Here is a 12,920-nt window from a genome sequence, read left to right as displayed (position 1 = left end):
TTATTACCTGAAACTCTGCCCTTTTGTAATGATTTTTCTTTTCTACTAATTCCCTACCCTACAAGCTTTGCTTGTATAGTTACTATTGCCATATTTCTCACATTTGTTTTTAATGGTTCTTCTGACTCTATTTGTATGTTCCCACTAAATTTTCTTCTTATATCAGCTTTTCTTCATACCTAAGGCTTCTGCTTACTCTGGATATGTATTTATTTAAAAAATAGTATAGATTTTAACTTTCATCTGAGTGAAACAATTAGGGAGACAAAATATGCTACCAAAACAGCCTAAAAACATTAGGTCATGTGCTTCTCTTTACCTTTATTTGGGGGGAAACCTAAAATAACATATTTTAGTAATCAAGTTTTATTCCTTCTGGACTCATCATAAATTCAAAAACATGCTGTTGTGGAGAAATTTCTTCCTTCCAGGCTAATAATTTCATGGAACCAGGCCTGTTTTAATCAAAGTAAAATTATTTGGTTGATACAATAACAGGAACACTAAAAATAAATGCCAGAATAGGAGTATATTTTAGCAAATTGGTGTAAAAGAAAACAGTTTAACTGGAATACATGCAACTCTGGTTGCTCAGATCTCTTTGTTAGCACTTGGTTGAAGCAACTAGTTTTTGTTCAATACTTTTTGAAGTCATGATAAATATACATAAAATAAAGCTTGCTAGTTTATTCATTGTATGTATAATATGGCAATAGGTATGTTAACACTGTGTGCAACCATCAGCACTATTCACCTCCAGGAGTTTCTTCATCTTGCAAAATTGAAACTGTTCCCATTAAGCAATAAATCCCCACCCACCTCCTCTCTGATCCCTGGTAACCACCTGCTCCTTTCTGTCTCCATGTATTTGACTACTCTAGGTGCCTCATATAAATGTCGTCATAGAGTCTTTGTCCTTTTGTGTCTAGCTATGTCACTTAGCATGATATTAAGCCTTGTCCATGTCATAGCATATGTCAGAATTCCCTCCTTTTTAAAGTTGGATAATATTTCATCAGTGTATGCACCACGTTTTGTTGATGCATTCATTCGTCGATGGACATGTGAATTGTTCCAGCAGCATTGTTATGAATAATGCTGTTATGAGCAGCAGTTTTTTAAAATAACAGGGGCGATACATCACATAAACATTTAACATCTGTATATTCCATTCTGCTAGCTAGGCAACTGAATAGAAAACCAGATTTAAGTAGTTCAGTGATCCTTCTAGCATTCATTCAATAGATGTTCACTCTACATAACTTGACTAATGAAGTCTTTGCCACAACCTTGAGAAGCAGTGATCAATCCCATTGCATGGACAAAATAGGATACCTGCCGGGGCGGTTACCATGCAAGTCCGTGGCTGGAACTGCCTGCTGGGTATGTCCGGCCTCTGTATCTTCTTAACACCCATGTGCTCTGTGTCTCTGCTCAGAGGAAGAGGCCACACAAAACGACAGCAATGACTGTTTAAAGAATGGCAGTAAGTGAGGAGATGCATCTTTACTGAACAGAAATAATAATTGAAGTTGTTTTTTTAAAAAAAGTGCTACAGGGACAAAGTGGGACCTGAGGGACTTGATATTGGCTCAGGACCCTAATCAGTGAATAGTGCGAAGAAAGTCTGTGAGACTTAGGCAGGTCAGGCTGACGTAGGTGAGTGTCCCCGTCCCCCTCACCCTGCTGTGTGTGATCATTCTGCGCTGAGAGGACCTTCTTGCTGCATAGAGGATCTCTCTGTCATTTCAGCATGAGCACTATAGTTCTGTAGGTAGAAGCCTTCAGCAGCCTGAGGCCCCTCCTAAATTGATGATCCAGTATCAGGTCGGAAAAATCTAAATCAAGGAAAAAAAAATATTGATGTGGGAGTTTCTTATACCTGGCAAAGGAGTGTGATAAAGCCAGGGGGATCCAAGAGGCTGGTGTGCTGTTGACTGTCTAGACCGGCGTCACCCATGATTGGTGTACGGATGAGCAATCAGGACATGGGTTGGAAATGAAGCAAACAGTTTCCTAACAGCCTTTATTTAGTGACCCACATCCTAGAGAAAAGCAGTAGTCCTTTACATAACCATGCACCAAATACGTGTGTCGCAATTGCTGCTTCTGTTTTTCAGGCAGTTGCTTTTAGGATCATCATTTTGAACCTGGTATTTCATGAACACATTTAACAGTATCTCTGAGTGGAGAGCCCGTGTTACAGTGATGGTGGTGTACTGCAGCAGAAATCAGGAGAATTTTGTTCTAGTCCTACCTGGTGGCCATAGGCAAGTCACCTCATCCCTGCAAGCCTTGTTTCCTTCGGGGCTTTTCAGCCCTGAAAGTCTGTGATGGGAGGATATATCACAGCATCTCATAGACCCTGCAGCAGGCTTCTGGGTGAGAACAGAGCTGCTGGATTTGAGATCACGGGGATGTGGAGCGCCGGTGTTGTGGGTGCAGTGCGAGGCGCTCATGGGCGGGGGCCGAGCGTGTGGGTGTATGTGATTCTCCGGCTTGCTGCCGCCCTCCTCCCTTTGGCTGTTGCAATCAGGCTCACCGGGGAATTCCCTTTGTGTCCTAGTTGCTGTTTCCTCATGACTCAGCTCCTCTTTCGCAGATGTCTCCCGCTTTCCTGCATTGGACAGGTCTTTGTGACCTTGGACAAGTCTCTAAGCTACTGGCAGGAGGCAGCCTTTACTCTTCCCATTGATGCTGATGACTCATCTCTCCCCAGGACGACCACCTTCCACCTGGCAGAACCCATGGCCTTCAGGCCACTTTTGGCTAAAGTTCCATTGCAGTCTAAAACCAGATATCAACTCCAGTTTGCATGCTGCTGCCCTCTCCCCAGCTCAGGTTTGAGGAGCACATGGGATAGGGACTATTTAATTCTTCCCCTTGTTTGTTTATCTGTTTGGTTGTTTTTCCATACAAAGATGTGGACATGAATAGTCATAGCAACCAAACTGGATATAACCCAGATGTCCACTGAAAGGTACATAAGTGAACAAATTGTGGTATATCTCTGCAATGGAATACTACTCAGCAGTAAAAAGGAATGGCCTGTTTACACACCTAACAACATGTGGATAAATCTCAAAATAATTATTAATGCTCAGTGGAAGAAGCTGGGAGAGAAAGTACACAGTGTCAGATTCCATTTATATAAAACTCTAGAAAATGCAAACTAGTATGTAGTGATATTGACGGATCAGTGGTTGCTTGGGGACTGGCAGGGAGGGAAGATGAAGGGACAGGCAGAAACTCGGGGGTGATGAGACTGGAACTTGGAAATGACGTTTTACAGGTGGGGACATCCTGAGCAATGGCCGGACCCCCATGCCTCCCTCCCCTCTGGAATTCGCCCTGGCTTTTGGTCTTCAGTGTTGATGCAGGGAGGAGGCGGCAGAGAAGGGGGACAGGATTTTTGCTCATCGGGAGCTGTTTGCTGATTGATTCTGGCTGCTCAGCAGGCCACCAGCTCTTAGGCATCCTTCAGTAGTGAGATCCCCTCAATTCTGGGAACCTCTGCGCTTTGCCATTCCCTGATGCGGGTTATAAACTTTCTGGTGGACCTTTCTGTGTTTTTACATTTGTCCCTCTGAGCTTCTCCCAGTCGGGCTCCCCTGAGAGTTGTGCCTCTCGGGCGCCTCCTGCCCCTGCCCCCTCCCTTTTCAGCAGGGGCCTTTCAGGTGACTGGAGGCCAGCTACCTTGTCGGTGCCTCTTGGTCCAGGGAAAGCCACATCCATGGGTTCTCCATGGAAATGCAGGCAGTGTTCACCACTGCCCTCCTCCCACCAGCCTCGCCTCTCAGCCCCTCCCAGCAGCACCCTCCTGGCCCTGGGGTAACACGCAGCAGGTATCTAGCATTCGGCTTGGAAGAACAGTGGCCTCAGTTGTTATTTAATAGTGACCTTGAGGCTTTCGTTGCAGGGCAGTGATTATGGAAAGATAGAAATTGTCATTTTAGAAGGTTCTCTTGGACAGAAAAGAAAAGAAAAACTATTTAAAATGATTTGTAGAGCATTGTGGCGCGCGTGCCGCACACACACACACACACACACACACACACACACACAAAGAAATCAAGCATTTTGAGGCGCTTTCCCAGCAGAGGGTGCTCTAGAATGAAGATTCTGAAAATGTATTCAGTCCCTTTAGAAAAGACCAGGGAGAAAATAGCCTGCCTCTCTCTGATGATCTAGCTGAATCTTATTTTGTGAACTTAATTCCATTATACTTAATTCTATTATACCAGTTTTTTGGTACAGAGGTAATCCTAATTTTTAATATTCATTAAATGTCTATAAGCCATTTTCATGTGTTCACTTGTGACCCTTAGAGTTAATATGTACATGTTTGTTCACATTTATATATATTAACATATATTAACACGTAAAAGCGTTGCCTGATGCTTGCCTCCCCATAGGCACTCATGAATGTTAATTTTCTTACTCTCCTTCTGAGGTTCATGCACAGAAGACCTTCTGGGCCTGGTGTGCACCCAGCCTCGCCTACAGAACATACGTGCTCAGAAACGTGCAGATGTTCCTCGGGGAACTCTGCCTCCCCTCCCCTCACTCATTGGATGGTTTTCACTTGGAATAGTAATTGCTCAGCAGCCTTCTCCATGGTCAGGACAGTTCATGCATTTATTCCCCAAATACCTAGTAAGTCCTTGCTTTGTGTCCACTACTGTGCGGGGACCCAGTGATACTCAGGAGCAAAGAGCAGAGCACTGGCCCTTATGGAAGATGTTTCTGTCATGGTAACCCATTCTATTTCAGTATTTTTATATAATACAGAGTCTGGGGGCTCATGGCAGAATTTCCCCCATGTTTGGTTTGTGTGTCATTTTAAACACACCATTGTCCTCTTGACTTAACTTCAGTAATTGAGCCTGAGACTGCCAGCAGGAACATCTCAGCAGCACACCTGGGAAGGCAGAACAGTCACGAAGCTAGACTGAAGAGCTGGGTGTGGGTAAAGTTAGAGGCGTGCTGCTCTGTATCTATATACTAATATATAACAGGCTAATATGGTACGTGTCCAACCAGTCGCTATGACGCGCACTGATCACCAGGGAGCAGACATTCAACACAGGAGCTACCATGACGTACACTGGCCATTTACAGAGAAACAGCACCGCCGACCTGGCACTCACAAAGCAACACTCGCTCACAAAGCAACACTCCCCAAAGTGGGACACAGGCGCTGCCACAACCCCAGAGCGACAGCCCACCAAATCACAGCTGATGCTGCTGAGACTCCATGGCGCAAAATGAGGCCCACAGCCCAGCCCAGAAATGGTCGCTGTAGGTGCTGGGTAATGACATAGCAACGCCCGGCTTCCTGTCCTTAGCAATGACTAGCCTCCTTGAAGTTTCTTCAGCCCAGGAACGTGACTTGCTTTATAGCCAGGTGCAAACATTTCACACGTTAACCAAATATCTGTGAAGTGTAACCAAATGTCTGTGAAGCGTTTTCCCGTGCCTCATCTCATTTGATCCTCACAGAAGTCCTGGAGTAGGTAGATGGGAGACTCAGTGGAATTCTATTTTATTTTCATTAGCCAGAAAACAGAGATTTAGAAACCTTTGAAACTTGACCTGACTGAAAAGAAGTAAGAAATGGTGGACCTTGAAAATAACTTCAGGTTTTCTCACTGCGCAGAGTATAGTCAAACACTGCTGCAGTTAAATATTTTACCCTTTGTTCTCCCTGCGTGATCTACAATAATCTGCTTCATGTTGATATTTAATGCTGTGTTGCTGACAGTTTCCTGAAAGAGAAGTTGGGGTGCTTCACTGGGCAGGAAAATTTAGCTAAATCAGAAAGCAGGTCTAATTAAGCAAATGTATATATATATATATATATATATATATATATATATACACACATATATATATACACACACACACATATGTATGTATCTCGCTTGCGCCAATTGCATGCATGTGTTTCCATCTGTCATTGTCAATTGTGAATTTGGTTGACACTTCTATTATAGAGAACAGGTGAATAGCGATATTAAAATATTTCTTCTAATTAATTTTCTTTCAATGTGCATGTATTTGTGCACCAGGCCACTAGTGTATACATAAAACAGCTCCTAATTGGGGGGGGGGGGCGGGGGGGCGAAGGGGTATAATAGTCAGGTAGCATTTGCCAATCAACCACTTGTCTCACCTGACCCCTCTATTGCTCAGTAAGGGAGGAAAGAAAACAAACAGTAGATTCTTAAATAACCAAGCTTACCTGCCAGAATATCTACCATGTAGATTGGAAAGAGCAGTGGCTATGTCATGTCTAGACCTACATTATTTACTTTACTTTGAATGGGTTATCTTTTCCTAGAATGTTCTGTTATATCTATTTCTGACATACAAGCCGCACATCAGACAGTGTTGGGGTTGATGTCTCTTTCCCCATTGCTATAGTGTCTCTGTATTGGGAAGGCTGGGTAATTTGAGTTAATGACTACCTATTAGAAATGTTGTTAATACACATCCCATGTGTTTATGACTACCCTTTACTTCTGTTACTGACATTCTCTCTCATTTTTATTACAAGCCCGTAATGAGTCCCATAGAAGAAAAGCCATCATTGTCGGTGATTAGTTTGACATTTAAAAGTTTTTCTAAGTTAAGTTTTGCAGACACACTTAATATTAAAGAGATTTTATGATTAACATCTATTACAAAAGGAATTCAAAAGCGTCTCTGAAATAAAATTGATAAACTTCCCTGTTCTGAGAGGAACACGATTAACTCTCGAAGCTATTAAAATCCATTTTCACTCCCTTTGTTAATTTCCTGGACAATTTTAAGTCTCACTGCTTTTCAGTATACTTATTTTATACACACAATTAATTCTCTTATCATAATATATAAAATAAAATACTTTTCCTCAGTCTGAAAAAGTGCATGTAGATTCAAATTATGAAAAACTTTTTCCACCCTCTTGTTGAATTCTAAGTTTAAAGTATGTATATCAAAGAAACTTCATGCCCATGAAGATTCGGTTATTAACACAAGCCCAGGTGCATGTGTAGTTCACCAGCTCTAGCACAAAATCCCTCACGAGTTTTTCTTTGAAAATGATAATATGTTTGATGGAAGTCCACATATTCTGTGTATATATACTGGTACTTTATGCTTTACCTGTTGATAAATGCAAATGAGGATGGTAGCTGTTATTATGGGATACCCCCTTCAAACACAGTATTGCATGGACTGAAATGTACACTGTCCCATGAGGCATGGTTGGGCCCATAACTTTGCTGTTTTTCTCTTTTGTCTGGATTTCAGGAAAGTCACCTTAACTTTAATTTTGTTAATTCCTAATTCTTTTAATTCTCTAATGATATTTAGGTGTCTTTCCTCATCCACATGATTTTTATCTTCTCCTCCCAGTGATTTCCAAGTTCATTTTTTTAATTGCCTTGAAATGTAGTCTAAATGTGAGGCCGTGGTTCACTATGTATTGTTATTGATTAAATTATAGTCCAAGAACGTATATTTCTAATCTGCATATTTTGGGGTAACAGTGACTTACAAATTATTTTGAAATTTGAGACCTTGCACGTCTGAAAATTCAGAGTTGTGTCCAGTTTAGCAGATTTGTTCAGTGGCTGTGGAACATCTCTGGGTTGTGACGAAGGTCGTTGTAGTACAAAAGGCTGACTTAAACACCATTCAGCAACAGAGCATCCAGAGACTTCCTGCTTTAGATGAAATATAAACTGCTATTTACTGCAGCCAGAAATGGTGAGAAAAACTTATTAGATGTGCTTAAAACAGTTGTCATCGAAAGTTGGTGTGGTCTTCGCAGTGAGTTTTGCTGCCTTATCTTTCTGTTGGATAAATAACTACAACCAAATTAACTATCATTTATGATTGATGTAGTACGACTTTTAGCGCTTAGCTGTAAAGATTCTGTCTGTCTTTAAAGGACAGAACAGAAATATGAAGTGTTATTAATGAGGCTGCATTTCATTATGTTTAGTAGTTATAATTGTGAGATTGCTGATGACATGGTTTGAGAATAAGGTGGAACTAAAATTTTAGATGTTGGTTTATTAGCTATGTATATGAAAAGCTTAAGGAAACTGTATAAGGACTAGAGATAGAATATATAACTCCTAAAGTAGTTAAACTCCTAAAGAGTTTACAAAGAAATGTATACAGTACAAAGAAGAAAGGTGAAAGGAAAAGCAAGGTGAATAGAATATTCAGAATTAATAATGTGGAAGCCAGCACATCAATACTAACAGTTAATGAAAGCAGAGTAGTACAAATTCTTAGATTAAAGTTTTAAAAGTTAGGTAAGTCATATGTTCATTTGCAAGAGAACCACTTAAAACATAGTGACAGGTAGTTTGGAAATACAATGAGGATGAGAATGGAGAAAAAAAATTAATGTAAATAAAATTTATGTGAGGTTTTCCAAAAACTCTGGCAAATCTTTGAAAATACTATAATGAGCCTAGAAAAAGGTGAAGAGAATGCATCTGAGTCATTTGCTATCATGTGCAATTTGTGACAAAAACGCATACAACAAAAATATGATTCATTTTTGGCATAGGAGGCTGCTTCAGAACTCAGGGGGAAAAGGACTCTAAGGAAGAGCAGCCAAAGTAAACAGGACTTTCTAGAATCTTTTATAAAACTATAACCTGGAATCCCACTTTTATTTCACCGTATAAACTACTTCTGTGCTCTAAAGTAATTGTTTTTGAGAAAGAGCTGTTTAGCTTATAACATCAATGTGTTGCCCAGGGTTAATGAACACACTGGTTGCTGCTAGCAAGTAAAACCCTAAGTAGTCCATGCTTAGTCCTGGTTAGACAACATTAAGCTCGATATGATCACCTTGCACTGATACCAAGAATCAGTGTATGTGAGCTTGATAAGAGCAGCGCAGCAAGTCAAAGTGAATGTTACATTTGAAAATTTTACCTCCACATAAAATAAAAGAAGCATGTCTCAAAGACTGCAGTTCATAGAACTATTATTGGAATAGGAAACAGAAATAGTGTAACTGTCCTACTATGTAATGAGACAGAAGCAAATATATCATTGTTATGTATTTTTTATTAATCGTGGGTGTTATCTTTTTAATTAGTCCTATATTGCATTATTAATTCTTACAATTATATGCAATAATGTACCCCCAAAATGTAATTATCCAATAACAAATTAAAATGCTTTAAAAACATAATGACAGATTTTTTTGCTTCTGGCCATGACAGTGTAACTGGTACTGGACTAGCCCTCTTGCCATAAACAGAAAACCGTACGAAATAGACAGAGCAACTGTTTGCAGATATTGGTCAGCAGGCGTCACAAGATTTTCATCTGTGAAAGTGACCAGTCCTGTGCTTGCCCAGCTCCCTGCCTGGAAGTATTTTCTGGACTCAAAGAGGAGGAGCCCCGAAGGACAGCAGTCTCGCTGAACTTGGGATCCAGGAAAACGGGAGCCACTGAATTTGCAGGCAGGGAACAAAAAGAAGGAAACTGCCCACTAAGAAATCTGCCTTGGTATCCCCTTGCGTCTTTAGCTGTTAGTGGTGCATGCACAGGAGGAGACGCCATGATTCGAGCCAAGGACAACTACCAGGAAGTTGTGAAGCCAGCCACTACCAGAGGTCTAACACAGCCGGGAGACTCGCATTCGGACAAAGTGGAAAGACCTTGTGAGCACGCGGTATTCAGCGGAGACCCCGAGGAGGCCCTGCCTCAGCAGTAGGCTGTAGACCTTACCAGCAAAGCTTGAAAACAAGCCTTGAATGGAACAAGCTGATTTACCAACAAATTATCTGCCTCAGAACTTTTAAAGGAAGAAAAGAAAATCCAGACAACATTCAAAATATTCAGAACCCAATAAAAAATATTACTATGTGTAAAGAAGCAGAAAAATGTGACATAACCAGGAGAACAATTAGTCAATATAACAGATCCAGAAATGACAGGTAGTAGAATTAGCAGATGAGGACTTTTTAAAAGCTATTATTAAAAAGTGATTTTAAAAGGATTTTAGAAAACATTATTATAACGAACAAAGAAAAAGAAAATATAAAAACAACCCAAATGCTCTTCTAAAGGTGAAAAATAAACTCTCTGAATTTTTAAGTTCCCTACATGGGCTTAACAGTAGTTTAGATACTATTAAAGAAAATAGCAGGCAATTTGGAGATGGAACAATTGAAACTAAACCACAAAGAGAAAATAAATTGAAACAAAAATGAATACAGTCTCATTGACCTATCAGATAGCGGATTCAACGGTATGTAGTTGGCATGTTAGGGATAAGGGGACGCAAAAATATAAAGGATGGGGGAAAGTAGATTTATGGTTGTGCATATGGAAAACAACACATTAATAAATAATAATAAAATAATAAACTCTGTGTTTTGTGTACTCACAAGTGTAAAACTACTTGTTCCTCACCCGTATGAGGGAAAAGTGGTCAAAAATGTTATGAATTTGATAGACATACCCACAGATTCAAGACACTCAACAAATCCCAAGCAGGCTACTATCGCAAAGCCCATTATAATCAATCTGCAGAAAACCAACGATAATAAGAAAATCTTAAAAGCAGCCAGAGAAGAGAATACATTACCTACAGGGGGAAAAAGATAAGAAGTACAAGTCAGTGCAAGTCAGAAGGCAATGGAAAGACACTTTAATTTAATCTCCCTCCCACCTGCCCTCCACTGCTGCCTGTTTCCTGGAGATCTTCTAGAAATGTTCCATGTACAAACATAGCAAATGCATTTTAAATTACTTTTAACATAGAATTTAGAAAGGTTTGCAGGAATGTATCCTGCTTACAGAGTCATAAACGGTGTGTTGTGTTTATAGAGAAATGATGGTCTTTCCTAGGTAAAATAATCCCTAGAGCAGAGAGGGGCCATTTATTACTTCAGCCCTAATCCTGTGCTGATTAAACAGCCCTTAGTTTTATACTCTGGTCTTCTGAGTCAATAACCCGCAGAAGGGACTGGGACTGGTGTTAATTCTTTTGCTGAGGATAGGTGCCCTTAGAAATATGCAAATTGGCTTAGCAGGCAGCTGGACAAAGAATAAAGGAGACAAAATTTGAAATTAGATCCAATCTGGGCTTTTCAGCTTACATAGTTGTGTTTAAAGATAGAGAAATGGGGGCCCCGGTTGGGAATAGCCTATCCAATTATTGATGGGATCCCTAATATACTACAGGCAGCTAGGATGATGTAAGAAGCAAGAAGATAGGGAGCAGCACTAGATCATAATTAAAAACAACAGAACAACCAAACTTTCTTAATACCATCTACCTTTTAAAAAGTCAGGGTGGCAGGTAATAAGTGGGAGAGGAGAATGTTTCTGTCTCTTCCTACGTTGACCATCCTCATTCCATTCATCTCCTTAGCAGGACTGTTCTACTCGGCCTCCGTGGAAGAGAACTCCCCACAGGGCTGCACCAGCACAGCCAGCCTGTGCTTTTACATCTGCTCTTGCCCATCACCATACCAGTGTATGTGTTCTCCCACCTGCGGATGTGGCTGGGTATTAAGCTCTTCAGGCATAACTAATGCACCCAGAGCCAAGATGGGATATACCTTAATGATAAAGTCTTGAGTGTCTTGTCAACTGCATGAAAGTACTGGAAACCCACTTAATTTTCAGGGAAGATGCTGTACCTTGCTTCTGTCAGAGCTTGGGGCTACGGGAGGCTTACCCTGCAGAAGCTTCTTTTATTATACTTTGGTTCTGCCCTTGTTTTTTGAAGGTTCTAGTTTGTAACTGCTGTATCAGAAGAAACATTTCAACACAGTGTCTTATTGGAAATTAACAACCCCAACCATCACCTAATGACTTTTATTTCTTCTTCCTTTCATCTAAAAATTAATATTTTGAAATTTTATGTTTGAGATTCAAAGTCTTTGATAAAGTCACATGTTATGAAATAATTCCAAAGGAGCTATGTTGGAGTAGTTGTAGAGAAATGCATTTGAACAAATGTGATATAAAACTATTTTATGGAAAATTAATTTTTAAAAAAAGAAAGAAAGCAATGGGGCCTTGGCCAGGTGGCGCAGTTGGTTGGAGCATCATCCTGTACACCAGAAGGTTGCAGGTTTGATCCCTGGCCAGGACAAGACACCTTCTTAATAGGCCTACCTTGACGGCCACACTGAAAACTATAGTCCCTTCCCCCTCATTCTGCCTCCCTTACCGAGATTGTTCATGTTCTCCATGCCGTCTCTCATTGTATAATATGCTACATAATTCTATATGTGTGTTTGTCTGCTCCCCTAGACTGGAACATTTTTTGCTTCTTGGTTGGTTCACCGATACATCTTTGTCCCCTAGAAAACGACTTGAACGTAATAGCTGCTTAGGAAATTTTTATTGAATGAACAAATGACAGTTGTAAGTGTGGTAGGGTTCTCTAGAGAAACAGAACCAACAGGACCTGCGTGTATGTATAGAGAGAAATACTTACTTTTTTAGAAATTGGCTAATGTGATTGGGGTGGCTTGACTGGTCCAAAGTCTGCAGGGAAGGCTGGCAGGCTGGAACCCCAGGGAAGATTGCCCGTCAGAGACAATTTACTGGCAGGATTCCTTCCTACCTTTGCAGGGCAGTCTTTCTATTAAGGCCTTGGACTGGTTGGATAGATTCACTCACATTACGGAGGGTAATCACCTTTACTCAAAGTCCATCCATTTAAATGTAAATCTCATCTAAAAAATACCTTCACAGAAACGTGCAGAATGTTTGACCAAATATCTAGGTGCTCTGTCCTTGTCAAGTTGACACATTAAATTAACTATCACAATAGGATGTGGAGAAATAAGAACGGTTACACACTGATAAAATGTAAGAGAGTGAGTTGGTAATCACTTAATTTGGCAATATCTAATAAGTGGAGTTTGTGCATGTCC

General features: G+C 40.5%; 1 protein-coding gene and 1 pseudogene across 2 annotated transcripts in view; both read left to right on the top strand.

Annotated features, from left to right (window-relative positions):
* Positions 1-12,920, top strand: part of PREP (prolyl endopeptidase) — a 110,220-nt gene that overhangs the window by 34,999 nt on the left and 62,301 nt on the right. The window lies entirely within an intron of this gene.
* On the top strand, positions 11,350-11,564 carry LOC308521381 (phosphatidylinositol N-acetylglucosaminyltransferase subunit Y-like; annotated as a pseudogene). The gene has a single exon. The product of its transcript is annotated as a phosphatidylinositol N-acetylglucosaminyltransferase subunit Y-like (transcript).

Source organism: Myotis nattereri, assembly GCF_964212035.1.
Source record: "Myotis nattereri genome assembly, chromosome: 6".
NCBI lineage: Eukaryota > Metazoa > Chordata > Mammalia > Chiroptera > Vespertilionidae > Myotis > Myotis nattereri.
Note: the sequence above shows the minus strand (reverse complement) of the source record. Positions and strands in the feature narration are given on the sequence as shown.